This window comes from Dendrobates tinctorius, unplaced genomic scaffold (assembly GCF_039654945.1).
Source record: "Dendrobates tinctorius isolate UK_male_01 unplaced genomic scaffold, ASM3965494v1 ptg000019l, whole genome shotgun sequence".
NCBI lineage: Eukaryota > Metazoa > Chordata > Amphibia > Anura > Dendrobatidae > Dendrobates > Dendrobates tinctorius.
Genome location: NW_027361687.1, coordinates 49,275,021 through 49,289,358, shown reverse-complemented (window position 1 = coordinate 49,289,358; position 14,338 = coordinate 49,275,021). Strand labels below are relative to the sequence as shown.

The 14,338-nt window shown below is 43.5% G+C and overlaps 1 protein-coding gene across 2 annotated transcripts in view; it reads left to right on the top strand.

The window, feature by feature from the left end:
* The window catches only part of IGSF9 (immunoglobulin superfamily member 9), a 113,499-nt gene that overhangs the window by 6,953 nt on the left and 92,208 nt on the right, over positions 1 to 14,338 (top strand). The window contains exon 1 of one of the 2 annotated variants that reach the window (XM_073566976.1): positions 4,099 to 4,500. The exons of the other annotated variant lie outside the window; for it this stretch is intronic. The gene's annotated coding sequence lies outside the window, so the exon portion shown is untranslated. Of the gene's footprint in view, positions 1 to 4,098; positions 4,501 to 14,338 lie in introns of those variants that run through there. 2 annotated transcript variants of the gene reach the window in all.

Below are 14,338 nucleotides of genomic sequence, written 5' to 3'. Positions count from 1 at the left end.
TACGTTAAATTCTTATGGTCAGTGACCACTGTAAAGTGAATTGCTCCCACTTGAATCGTGAATTTCACTGTAAGCCATTTAGTAAAGTTTTGAAGTAGCTGTATTTAGTCAATAGCAAAATTTCAGAACCAGTCCCGAATCATTTAATATAGCTGCAGACCCGCAGTCTATGAAAGCCAATGCTGGCTCTACCTGGTTCTTGAAGAGCAAAACTGTATTAAGCAGTACTTTATCTGAGGAAAGAAACTAGGACCTGGAAGTCTGGATGATTTCCGACTATCACCTGGACATTGGTGTTTCCCAATAGCTTGTTCACTTGAGGGTGAGTTGGACAGTCCTTTAAAAAATGTCCTGTGAGACCACAGTATAGACAGAGTCGAAGACATTGTGTACATCTTTTCTCCGTAGCTCGAAAACTGGCAACTCCCACCTCCACTGTCATCACCAGTGTGAAGCTTACTGTTTGCCACATGGTTTTTTTTTGCCTTCCTCTGGATCAACATGTTAGGGCAAGTTAGGATATGGGTTGAACTAGATGGACTTAAAGTCTTCCTTCAACCTTAATAACTATGTTACTATGTAAAAATGGATCTACCCTGGATTCTGCTGTCAATCTGTATTGCTTGAGCCATGGCCTCCACCAGAGAACAATGGGAATCATTAAGAACCAGAGTGTCCTTAAAGAGTCTCGGCCCCCCAAAAGATAGAAGAATTAAAATCCAAACTAAATAATGTCTTATGTATGGAAAGGGGAACATATATTAAAAGAGACGCTCTCAAAAAATTTCTAAAGATATGGGAACAATGGTTAACTACTCCGGGGATTGTGCTATGATAGACCGTCTATACCTTTCATTATCATAAACCTGTAAAATCTAACTCATCTTGGATCCCTATCTCAGCTACCAAAAGTGTTTGATTTTGGTTCTCGGAAACAAAGGGGTCCTAGATAACTATGTCTAAATGCTGTGATTCTCTGTATTCTGGTGCAATACACAAGCAGTCAGATGGTATTCATTTATATTTGCAGTCACGTATGTAAACAGTAGTAAGCAAATGATAATACCTACGATGAATGTTAATGTGAACCGTTTTGTATTTGGTTTCTAATGTTGTATATGTTTTTTTATTTGTGTGTTTGTTCCATTTAGTTTTGATTGTTTCAAAAAACAAAATCAAAATGTGAATATATCTTGATATTTTTCACAATAAAAAATTATCTGATTGAAAAAAAGAGTCTCGGAACTACCTTTGCAAAACTAGCACGTGAGAGCTGCATTATTACATTGAACTTCAGTGGATCATTGCCGGAATGCAGTGCAGTAGTCCTCAACACTGCGGCCCCCCTGTGCTAGGTTCATTATCTTGCCTCAGTGACTTAGATCCTGTCCGGTTCATCATAGATCAAACCTAAGGCATCAAAAATGGTGTCAACAGAAGGCCATTCTGGGGCTTGTGGGGACAAAGATAATGCCCTGAATATAAGAAAAAGGAACAGCATCCGTCTCCAGGTGAGAAGTTCTGTAACTTTATTCTGCCATCATCAAATAAGATACAACGTTTCGGCCTCCATGAGGCCTTCTCTCATGGAGTCTCATGAAGTCTCCTCTCAGTCTTCTCTTTTGCAAACTAAACATTCCCAAATCCTGCAACCTTTCCTCATAAGACAGGGTTTGCAGACCGGTCACCATTCTGGTTGCTCTTTTCTGAACTTGCTCCAGTTGGTTGATGTCTTTTTTAAAATGTGGTGCCCAAATCTGGACACAATATTCCAGATGAGGTCTGACCAAAGAGGAGTAGAGGGAAACAATGACTTCACGTGATCTAGACTGTATGCTTCTGTTAATACATCCTAGAATTACATTTGCCTTTTTTGCTGCTGCATCACACTGTTGACTCATATTCAGTCTGTGATCTATTAGTATACCCAAGTCTTTTTCACATGTGCTGTCACTTAGCCCTATTCCTCCCATTCTATATATGCTTTTTTCATTTTTATTGCCCAGATGTAGTACTTTGCATTTCTCCCTGTTAAAAACCATTCTCTTAGTTGCTGCCCACTTCTCCAGTTTATTTAAATCTTTTTGAATCCTCTCTCTCTTCTCTAGTATTAGCTATCCCTCCTAGCTTTGTGTCATCAGCAAATTTAATCAGTTTACCCTCAATTCCTTCATCTAAATCATTGATAAAGATGTTGAACAATACAGGGCCCAGGACAGAGCCCTGTGGTACCCCACTTGAGACATTCTTCCAACTGGATGTGCAGCCATTTACGACCAATCTTTAACCCACATTACAGAGCAAACACACACCAAACTGAGCACAGCTACAACTGGAAGAGGTAAGAGGCAGATAGCCAGGGAATCAATCCGAACATGAGAGACCTGTAGGATACCCAGCACGTCCCGGCCCGGATTGGGCAACTGAACTGTCACTCAGAATTATTGATAGTTCAGCACGCCCAAGCCTCAGATTGGAAGGCTGAGCTGCCACTCCCCACACTAAGAGGAGGATTCATGACCCTTAGTAAATTGCAGTCTCCTGATACAGTAAAGTTCTGGTATTCTGAAAATCCATGATTTGGCCGCCAGTCAAGTAGTCCAGAATATCGGTAAAATATTCTCCATGCATGAGCAGTTGTCCAATAATCCTGAGGCCAAAAAAGGAAAATCATGGATATACTCCATCAATCCTGAACTGCATTAACTGAATTTTCCAAAATTTCACTTTGGATATCTACTCTGTACACCTATCAGAGGTACATTTGACCCCCTACTTTGAGGTGGCCCAAAGGACTTTAGACATAAGGATAATTGAAAGTGCCGAAGCTGCCCCTGAATTATGACCGGATGCTCATTCCACTCTACAATGTAACATTTTTTGTACATTTTTTGTACTAATAAATGGCATATAAGTTGCCATGTTATGCTCACTTGTACAAAACACAAAAACAAACTCCACCCCCACCTCCCAAAAAATGTTATCATTTGTAAATGTCAGTTTTACAAAATGTCTCACTAAGGATAATATGTCTCCTTGTGGAGAGAGCCAAGTCGGAGTAGAGAGACCTATAGGCCGTGCAATGTTCCTCTGTTAACTTAAATATGAAAATATTTGCATACTCAAATAAAATGAAAAATTTTAAATACTGTAATTTTAGTGTTCTCTACAGTGGCCACCAGGGGGTGCCATTTATTTGTTTGGAAGTAAAATAAAATAAAAATTTTGACTTAAAAATGAGGCTATTACAAAATTAAAATTAATGTAAAAATATTGACTTTTTTAAATATATATTTATTAATTCCAGAAATTATTTTTTTATTTTTGATATTGCAAAATAAAAATGTAAGTTCAATGTTTAAGATTTTGATTAATTTATATTATTATAATATTATAAATGAAATATTCTAGTAATACTCATCATATTTTTATGTTTTATAATGTTATTATAATGTAATTATTTTTTAAACATTTTGATATATTTTTTACTATTTTAATATTTACATAAATTGGTGTAAAATGTATATAAATAATATGTTAAAATTATATAAACAAATTACCAAAAATTTAATTAAAAGAAAAAAATGCAAAAAAAGTAGTTGAATGGTAGTTTCTGAGCTTAGTAAAAATATCTGAAGGATCATGCAGAATTGGGGGATGTTTCTCATGATCGTGGATGTATCTTGGTGTCTTTATCTTATGCATCAAGATTTACTGGGTGAAATTACAGAATTTACTTTCTTTTTTTTTTGCGAATTTGCAGAATGTGCATTTCTTAGGTTAGAAATTTTAGGTGTGGTGCAGTACACCAAGTTTCCACCGGGGGGAGACAGCATAGCAGCCATGTCTCCAGCCAGAGCAAAGGACTACATTTCCCATAGTGCACTTGTGACTACAGCTGATTGGCTGCAGGTGCTCAGCCTGTGATGGGTAGACAGCAGCAGGGCAGTCTTGGCAGCCAGCAGCTTCATTGGTTGTTGCTGTGGAAACAATGGGCGCTTGATTGAAAGAGTGGGTGGGCTCCAGCATCATGGGGCACACCTACTATTATGTTTGCAAGTTGCAGGCTGGCAGGGAGTTCAGGCAGGAATAGAAAGGAGGAGAGAGAGGGGGGAATTAAGACACAGGAGCTTGGAGAGCAGAGTGCAAGCTTCTCTGGCAAAATTTCCCCTAGCAAATGCAGCACAGGTACAGGTACTGAGACCGTCCATCATCCCTGCCAATGCAGCAATTATTGGGGTGCGCCTCCAACATGTGCATCCTCATCCCATGAGGCGGGAGGTCCCTGCCAGCCTCCTACCTCCTATAATAGAATTTGCCACTAATGAAGGATCCCTGGCACGCTGGCAACAGGTAGAGGGTGGATTGGATCTGGGCGGTCCAGCTTCATGCCCTCCGACAGCTTATGGTGTGCTAGGTGGTCTGGCCATCAGGACCTACACACCATACCTTCTTATCCATGCTTATATCCCAGGAAGTTCATGGGCCCTGCTCCACCAGGTAAGCCGAAGGTGTTGCGCCTGGTAACCCATGCCCAAACACCGGGCACCGTCGGATGTCTGGGACTTGTTGATCTTTTGTTTGATTCCGTAATTTTGATAATTTTCCTTTTTTCGTACCCTGGTTGCCTTGGTGGTACACTGGCATTTCTATGTGCCAGGACATTCCGGTTACCATAGGTGAAGTAGCCTTCAAAGCCCAGGCGAGTGCCCTCTACGGTCACCCCATACACCAATCCTGTAGTAATTTGGTACCGGCATAGTCGCTCCAATCCTATTTGTATAACCCCCCAAATCAATGTTATATCCTGCCCCCCAAAAAAAATCCTGAACTCTCCGGCCGACTCTCCTCCCGAGGTCTTGTATAACTACGCCGTATGTAAATAATCCAGGGATGGGGGGGTTATATTTGTCTCTTGTGAAAGAAGTAGCAGAAGAGCTTACAATCTAACATCAACTCAAGGTCACATAGATGGAGGGGGGTGGTGATAACGGGGTGTTGTCGGGGATTAGGGTCCTTTCGGAAGGGACAAAGGGACTGTAATCCATATTATCTCTTCCCTTCCGCGCAGACAATGGAGGCGAGGGGCAGGATCGCCCTCGTAGACTGGACGGCGCAATAAAATGCCAATTATTCCTTGTGACATTTAGTGCCTATCCGTCAGCGGGGTGATCCTGGGGGGCGACGATGGTTGTGAATGTGTCACATTGTGTGGTAAGGGCCTTTATTCCTTCCGTGCCACAATAAAACTATTTCAGTCGGGTCTGAATCCAAATCCCGAGGCCTCACTTTGTCTCAACGGGGATTTTATATCGCCGTGAGGCGATGGGTGTGGGGTCCGCCCTCTTTCCCTCGTAAAATCAGCGACTGCGGAGCTGGAGAAGAATAGGTTTGCAGTCAAACCTGCTCTGTGTGTTCAGCATCGGCCTGGGTAAAGTGCTATGCAGGTTTCCAGTCTACGCCTTGTGGTGTGATGGCAGACCCTCGTTACATGGATGGGGAAGGTGGGGGTGCTAGTGTTAAATACCATGTGGCAGCCGGGAGGTTAACTTGGGAAGAACAGGTATAAGGAAACAAACGCGTGGCCTGTGTACAACGCACCTGTCGTCACCTACTTAGGCCTCGGGGCTCTACCAAAATGCCGAAAAAAGCAACTTTTTGTGTTGTAGTTTTATTGAATTATCTAACACTTGGACTTGGAGAGCGACTAACGTCAGCTAAGAAAAGCGGAATATTTAGTTATTTTTATATATGTGTTTCTTATTTTTTGTTTATTAGTTTATTTTTTTGTTTTGTAGTTTTCATGTAGTCTGCATGCTACCATCCAGTTTTTATTATCGCTACGACTTCCTTGTCCTTTTCACTTAAAATTTTGTTTTCAGAACTGTTTGTGGCTGCATCATCTGCGTAGTCCTATGTAACACCACCGATAACTGATTACAGATAATATAGTAGATGCTACCTGCAGTCCTATGTAACACCACCGATAACTGATTACAGATAATATAGTAGATGCTACCTGCAGTCCTGTGTAACACCACAGGTAACTAATAACCAAGTACTTCTACTTACCATTTTATTATTGGAATGGTGAACATTTTCAAGAAGGAAGGACTATCAGCACTATCTTGTAAACTGTTTAAGGCATATCTGACACAGTATATGATGTCATCGTCTATGACATCATCTTACTCTGAAGAATCTTTTGGAGGTACAGACAAGGGTGCGATATCCCATGCCATCAGGTTTAATTATCCCAGCTGTGTTACTTTTGCAAATCCACAAATCCTGAAGTCTGTTGTAAACTATGACTTCACTGCCATTGATATTTTGATGATGTCATAAATGACATCATCACCATTTTTAGAATGCAGTTAGGGCTCATCATCCACACGGTGTTGCCCCTATATGTATCTTTATATGCGATACCCAAATGTAATGATATCAATCATTGTACAATAGAATATTATCTTCACCAAGTAAAATATTTTTTATTTATTTAGAATGTGACTTGTAGTTCCTGATTATGTAATGGCACCGAGGGCAGGGCTAAGGTTATTTGAATTTTGTGATGTCACCGAGGGCATGGCTGTGGCTACAATGGATGATGTGATTTCACTTATCATTGTCATTGGGGGAATGGCTGTAGTTGTATTGTTTGATTTTATGTCACTGAGGGCAGGGCTGTGGTCACAGTGGATGATATGATGTCACTGAGGGCAGGGCTCTGGTCGCAGTGGATGATATGTCACTGAGAGCAGGGCAGTGGTTACAGTGGATGCTATGATATCACTGAGGGCAGGCTATAGTCACAGTGGATGCTATGATATTACTGAGGGCAGGGCTCTTGTTGCAGTGGATTCTATGATGTAATTTAGGGCAGGGCTCTTGTTGCACTGGATGCTGTGATGTCACTGAGAGTGGGCCTGTGGTCGTAGTGGATGCTATGATGTCATTGAGTGTAGGGCTCTGGATGCAGTGGATGATGTGATGTCACTGAGGGCACGGCTGTGGTTACAGTAGATGATGTGATGTCACTGAGGGCAGGGCTCTGGATGCAGTGGATGATGTGACGTCACTGAGGACAGGGCTGTGGTTACAGAAGATGATATGTCACTGAGGGCAAGGCTGTGGTTACAGTAGATTATTTGATTTAACTGAGGGCAGGGCTCTGGTCGCAGTTTGATGCTATGATGTCACTGAGGGCAGGGCTCTTGTTGCAAGGGATGCTATGATGTTACTGAGGGCATGGCTCTTGTTGCAGTGGATGGTATGATGTCACTGAGCAGGCCTGTGGTCGTAGTGGATGCTATGATGTCAATGAGGGCAAGGATCTGGTTGCAGTGGATGCTATGATGTCACTGAGCAGGCCTGTGGTTACAGTAAATGATATGATGTCACTGAGGGCAAGGCTCTGGTCGCAGTGGATGCTATGATGTCACTGATAGCAGGGCTCTTGTTGCAGTGGATGCAATGATGTCACTGAGCAGGCCTGTGGTTGCAGTGGATGCTATGATGTCACTGAGGGCAAGGTTCTGACTGCAGTGGATGCTATGATGTCACTGAGGGCATGGCTGTGGTTACAGTACATGATGTGATGTCACTGAGGGCAGGGCTGTGGTTACAGTTGATGATATGTCACTGAGGGCAGGGCTGTGATTACAGTAGATGATGTGATGTCACTGAGGGCAGGGCTGTTGTCACAGTGCATGATATGTCACTGAGGGCAGGGCTGTGGTTACAGTAGATGATGTGATGTCACTGAGGGCAGGGCTCTAGTTGCAGTGGATGATGTGATGTCACTGGGTAAGGCTGTGGTTACAGTAGATGATATGATGTCACTGAGGGCAAGGCTCTGGTAGCAGTGAATGCTATGATGTCACTGAGGGCAGGGCTGTAGTCGCAGTGGATGTTATGATGTCACTGAGGTAGGGCTCTTGTTGCAGTGGATGCTATGATGTCACTGAGAGCAGGGCTCTGGTTGCAGTGGATGCTATGATGTTACTGAGGGCAGGGCTCTTGTTGCAGTGGATGCTATGATGTCACTAAGGGCAGGGCTCTGGTCTCAGTGGATGATGTGATGTCGCTTAGGCTAGGGCTGTGGTTACAGTAGATGATGTGCTGTTACTGAGGGAAGAGCTGTGGTCACAGTGGATACTATGATGTCACTGAGGTCAGCTCTTGTTGCAGTGGATGCTATAATGTCACTGAGGGCAGTGCTCTGCTCGCAGTGGATGCTATGATGTCACTGAGGGCAGTGCTCTGGTCGCAGTGGATGCTATGATGTCACTGATAGTAGGGCTCTTGTTGCAGTGGATGCTATGATGTCACTGAGCAGGCCTGTGGTCGCAGTGGATGCTATGATGTCACTGAGGGCAGGGTTGTGATCGCAGTGGATGCTATGATGTCACTGAGGGCAGGTCTCGTTGCTGTTGATGGTATGATGTCACTGAGGGCAGAGCTCTGGTTGCAGTGGATGCTGTGATGTCACAGAGCAGGCCTGTGGTCGTAGTGGATGCTATGATGTCACTGAGGGCAGGACTCTGGTTGCAGTGGATGCTATGATGTCACTGAGGGCAGGGCACTTGTTGCAGTGGATGCAATGATGTCACAGAGCAGGCCTGTGGTCGCAGTGGATGCTATGATGTCACTAAGAGCAGGCCTGTGGATGCTATGATGTCAATGAGGGCAGGGCTCTGGTCGCAGTGGATGCTATGATGTCACTGAGGGCATGGCTGTGGTTACAGTAGATGATGTGATGTCACTGAGGGCAGGGCTGTGGTTACAGTAGATGATATGTCACTGAGGGCAGGGCTGTGGATACAGTAGATGATGTGATGTCACTGAGGGCAGGGCTCTGGTAGCAGTGGATGATGTCATGTCACTGAGGGTAAGGCTGTGGTTACAGTAGATGATGTGATGTTACTGAGGGCAGGGCTATGGTCGCAGTGGATGCTATGATGTCACTGAGGGTAGGGTTGTGGTCGCAGTGGATGCTATGATGTCACTGAGGGCAGGTCTCGTTGCAGTTAATGCTATGATGTCACTGAGGGCAGGACTCTGGTTGCAGTGGATGCTATGATGTCACTGAGGGCAGCTCTTGTTGCAGTGGATGCTATGATGTCACTGAGGGCAGTGCTCTGGTCGCAGGGGAGGCTATGATGTCACTCAGGGCAGGTCTCGTTGCAGTTAATGCTATGATGTCACTGAGGTCAGCTCTTGTTGCAGTGGATGCTATGATGTCACTGAGGGCAGTGCTCTGGTCGCAGGGGAGGCTATGTTGTCACTGAGGGCAGGGCTCTGGTCGCAGTGGATGATGTGATGTCACTTAGGCCAGGGCTGTGGTTACAGTAGATGATGTGATGTTACTGAGCAGGCCTGTGGTCGCAGTGGATGCTATGATGTCACTGAGGGCAGGGTTGTGGTCGCAGTGGATGCTATGATGTCACTGAGGGCAGGTCTCGTTGCAGTTAATGCTATGATGTCACTGAGGGCAGGACTCTGGTTGCAATGGATGCTATGATGTCACTGAGAGCAGGTCTGTGGTCGTAGTGGATGCTATGATGTCACTGAGGGCAGGGCTCTTGTTGCAGTGGATGCAATGATGTCACTGAGGGCAGGGCTCTTGTTGCAGTGGATGCAATGATGTCACTGAGAGCAGGCCTGTGGTCGCAGTGGATGCTATGATGTCACTAAGAGCAGGCCTGTGGATGCTATGATGTCAATGAGGGCAGAGCTCTTGTTGCAGTGGATGCTATGATGTCACTGAGCCAAAGTTCAACAGAAAGTAAAATATGTGGACCTAATAAGTCCCTAATTCTCCCTTATTTCTTTCCTTTCCTGGCAGAGGAGGTTGGCACCCTAATTTTTATTACGTGGTGCCCCCGCTCAACGTCTGTGTCCCTCTTCACCCTCGCCCAAATTGTAGAAACAATACAAATAAAAAATGGGAAAAAATTACAGTGCCTGTAGATCAAAGTGCCCAATTAATCTAATGGAAATACCTGTGTATGCAGCCTGGTTCCATGTCATTTCCAGGATGTGAGTGTGCGCCATATGTAGATGGAGATGAATAAGGCATAGAACTCATATATACAGATATTATCCCTATAAGCAGTGAGAGTAAAGAGTACTCCGTTCCAAAATATGGTTCTGGAGGGTCACCAGAATATATAGTCCTTCATATCAGGGATCACACATATGGAATGCAAGAGGTCCCATGTGAATAATGGTTCTCACTGCAAACCACCATTGAGGGCATCAGTAATATCCAGAGGGGCAAAGTTATACACATGTAATACAATAGCAGTATCTCCAGTCAGTGAAAGCCGTTTGGGCAGATATCGCCCCTGCCCAAAAACCCAGCAATATAGTATCATTAAAAACAACCTTCAGTATGGTATCAGGGAAGTATTCACACTTGTTATAAATTCTTTATTCATATTCCCACCATCAAATATGGTATCAGAAAGAGTAAACGCTTATTATTTAAAAGTCCCTTGTTCATAGTCCCTGCACTGTCTGACCACATGGAGAGAGACTGATGTCTCCCATTCTGTCAACTGATTAACCCTGAAACGCATCAGATATATGAAGGGACTATGAACAAGGGACTTCTATGGTAAGTGTTTACTCTTTCTATGGATTGTAAGATCATTAAGTCTATCTGTTGACTAGTATGATCACTGAGGCATGAAGCACAAAGCGGCTCCTTCAATGATGGGAGATAATTCCCTTTGTGATTAAGAAAATAACAATTATGGATAACATCTTGTGACACCCATGTAACTTTATTAAGCTGCTTTTTTTTTCTTATTAAGACCACAAAGTTGCCATTTTGTACTTCTATTAAAAGAATTTACAGCCATACAGATTTATGGCAGAGCATTATATCAGTGGGCAAGCATAATCTAGGACCCTACTGGAACTGCAAAAAAATATATATCATAAATTGTATAATACTATCCGAATAGCCCGGCGTTGCCCGGGCATAGTAACTTCCAACGGTTAGTTATACCAAATTATAATGATTATATATATATATATATATATAAGCTGTGTAGAGCCCCGCCCACTCCGCATAGCCACATTCACTATAATATCCCACATCATCCCGTCAGCCAGGGCTACCAGACTACTACCCCTAATACCCCACATCGTCCTGTCAGCCAGAGCCACCGGACTACTACCCCTAATATCCCACATCATCCCATCAGCCAGAGCCACCCTACTACTACCACTAATATCCCACATCATCCCATCAGCCAGAGCCACCGGACTACTACCCCTAATATCCCACATCATCCCGTCAGCCAGAGCCACCGGACTACTACCACTAATATCCCACATCGTCCTGTCAGCCAGAGCCACCGGACTACTACCACTAATATCCCACATCATCCCATCAGCCAGAGCCACCGGACTACTACCCCTAATATCCCACATCATCCCATCAGCCAGAGCCACCGGACTACTACCCCTAATATCCCACATCATCCCATCAGCCAGAGCCACCGGACTACTACCACTAATATCCCACATCATCCCGTCAGCCAGAGCTACCGGACTACTACCCCTAATATCCCACATCATCCCATCAGCCAGAGCCACCGGACTACTACCCCTAATATCCCACATCATCCCATCAGCCAGAGCCACCGGACTACTACCCGTAATATCCCACATCATTCTGTCAGCCAGAGCCACCGGATTACTACCCTGAATATCCCACATTATCCCGTCAGCCTGGGGTCAGAACCAGAGTGCTGAGTGGAACGGTCCTAACTTCCATACCGGGGATCCCTTTAAGAGAGGCATGGCGTCAGAACCAGAGCGCTGAGTGAATTTGCCCTGACTTTCATACCAGTGATCCCTTTTATAGAAGCCTGGGGTGAGAATCAGAGCGCTGAGGGTGTTACCCTAACTTCCATACCGGAGATCCCTTTAAGAAAGCCTGGGATCAGAATCAGAGCGCTGAGTGGATTTGCCCTGACTTGCATACCAATGATCCTTTTAATAGAACCATGGGGTCAGAATCAGAGCGCTGAGGGATTTGGCCTAACTTCCGTACAGGAGATCCCTTTAAGAGCGCCTGGGGTCAGTACCAGAGCATATGAAGGCGACTGCCCTGACTTCCATACCGGGGATCCCTTTAAGAGAGGACTGGGGTCAGAACCAAAGCACTGGATGGATTTGCCCCGCCTTCCATACCGGAGATCCCTTTAGGAAAGGCCTGGTGTCAGCACCAAAATGCTGAGTGGATTTGCCCTAACTTACGTACCAATGATCCATGGAAGGGGGGATTCATTTCTGTCATGTGCTCTGTGCTCCTTTCTGGGGGGCAGACAATAGCTGGGAGCTTATGTTCCCGGGGATGCTAGATTTCTCCCACCATGTCAGTGTCTGCTGAGGTGTTGTCAATTGGGAAAACTTGCTCATAGCAACCAATCACAGCTCAGCTTCTTTTAACCAGCTCTGGTGAAATGAGAGATGCTTAGTGATTGGTTGCAAGGAAAACTGCTGCTCATAGCAACTAATCACAGCTCAGCTTCCTTTGAACAGCTCTGGTGAAATGAAAGATGCTTCGTGATTGATTGGTGATACACACATACATACATACATACATTCAGTTTTATATAGAGAGATATATAATAATATATATATTTTATATACACACAAAACATTTTTTTTCTCTAAAATATGAAAAAAATAGTGTTTCTGTTAAAAAAGAGAATAATCAGTGTCACCTCATCTATTTATGCTACAATTTTTAACACCCACTTTCCCCCCAGATAAAAAAACTCCTAAAGGCAATAACGGAATTGCCTGCTAAAAGCAAAAAAAAATAAAAATTGAAATTGCTTTAAAATATTAGCAATGCAATGACATATTGCCCAGCAAAAAACAAAACAAAACAAAATAAAACACGTCTTAACTCTGCTCTGTTCAAAGAAAAACATATGTGTCTTGAAATGCGTCAGAACAAGCTTTTTTATGTTGGGGGGGAGTAGTCATACATTATATGTAAACCAAAATGGTTGAAAAAATTTAAAAAAAAAAACACATTTTCCCTCCCCCCTCCTTTCCTACCCCTGCAGTCGCCTACCTCTTTATTCTTTATTAATACCTACCTTTACGGAGTATATTTTTTAATGTTTAAAATATAAAAAAACAGTGTCTACCCTTTTGAATGATCATTATTATTTCTGTAACCCTTCCCCATTTATGATAAAAGTTGATTATAAAAAAAATCCCACAATGATGGAATAAAAAAAATAATATAATGTCCTGAAAGTGTTGGGACCTGAAGGGCTTAAGAGTAGATTTGATTTATTGGAGCAAAGTGATACATATTACATATGGATTCACTTAGGCACAAAGGATCCAGTCATTTAAGCCATTAAGACACCCACTCTCGGTTGTGGTGATCACTTGATTGCCATGGGTCCCAGTTCTTACACCCCTAGCAAAAAGCTCTAGCAGCCACTAGAGGAGAAATATAGTATTACATGATGGCCATTCAGATGAAAAGGACAGCTCTCAATTCTGGCTCACAGTGGGGGTCTTGAGAGACATCCATAGGTCTTCCCAGCTTATATTTGCTGTTCTCCAGCCACTGTGAAGTGCACACAAATAGAGAAGAGTTTCGAAGAGCTCAAAGTTCCTTCTTTCCAGACATCTGTCTTATATTGGCTGAGGCTGCTTGGTGCCAGAACCATGCAGGGACTGTTTCAATTATCATTGGGATATTAAATGTCCGCCCAACATGGCAAGAAATACAAAGTGCCCGATTTTTTTTCCAAGCATCTCTCCAAGAAAAATAAACTATTTTCTTCTTAATATTCAGCGACTTCAGTATAAAAATAAAGCTTTGGAGGTGCAAGTCTGAGAAAACCATCATGGGGAACGTTGATGTAGAATTCCAGATTTTGGGAAGATAAATGTAAAAGAATAAAAGCTGTGTCTGCGGCGGCAGTGAGGCATGAGGTTCCAGGCGGTTTTGTAGTGCATAACTGGAAAAATAAAGTTAATGCTATGAATCAGTTCTTCTGGAGAACATTCCTCTGCTGAGCTGGAATAGTTCTCAGAATTTTGATGGATCAGGTTCCTCTGGAATATTAGTTTAATCCTTTGGCCTTCGAGCTGCCGATCAAATCTTGGGTTTCTTTATTGTCTGCTATAAAAGGGAGTATAGTCAGGCAGTGATTACCGGCATAGGCAGTATGGACGTCTGAAAGTGATTGGTCCTACACTTGGATCGCCAGGTCAAGTTCATGGTGATTTCATCTGGTTAGGGTGATCTCTGCTCTTTTCAGCTTCAGTCCTGCTCAGGAATTTA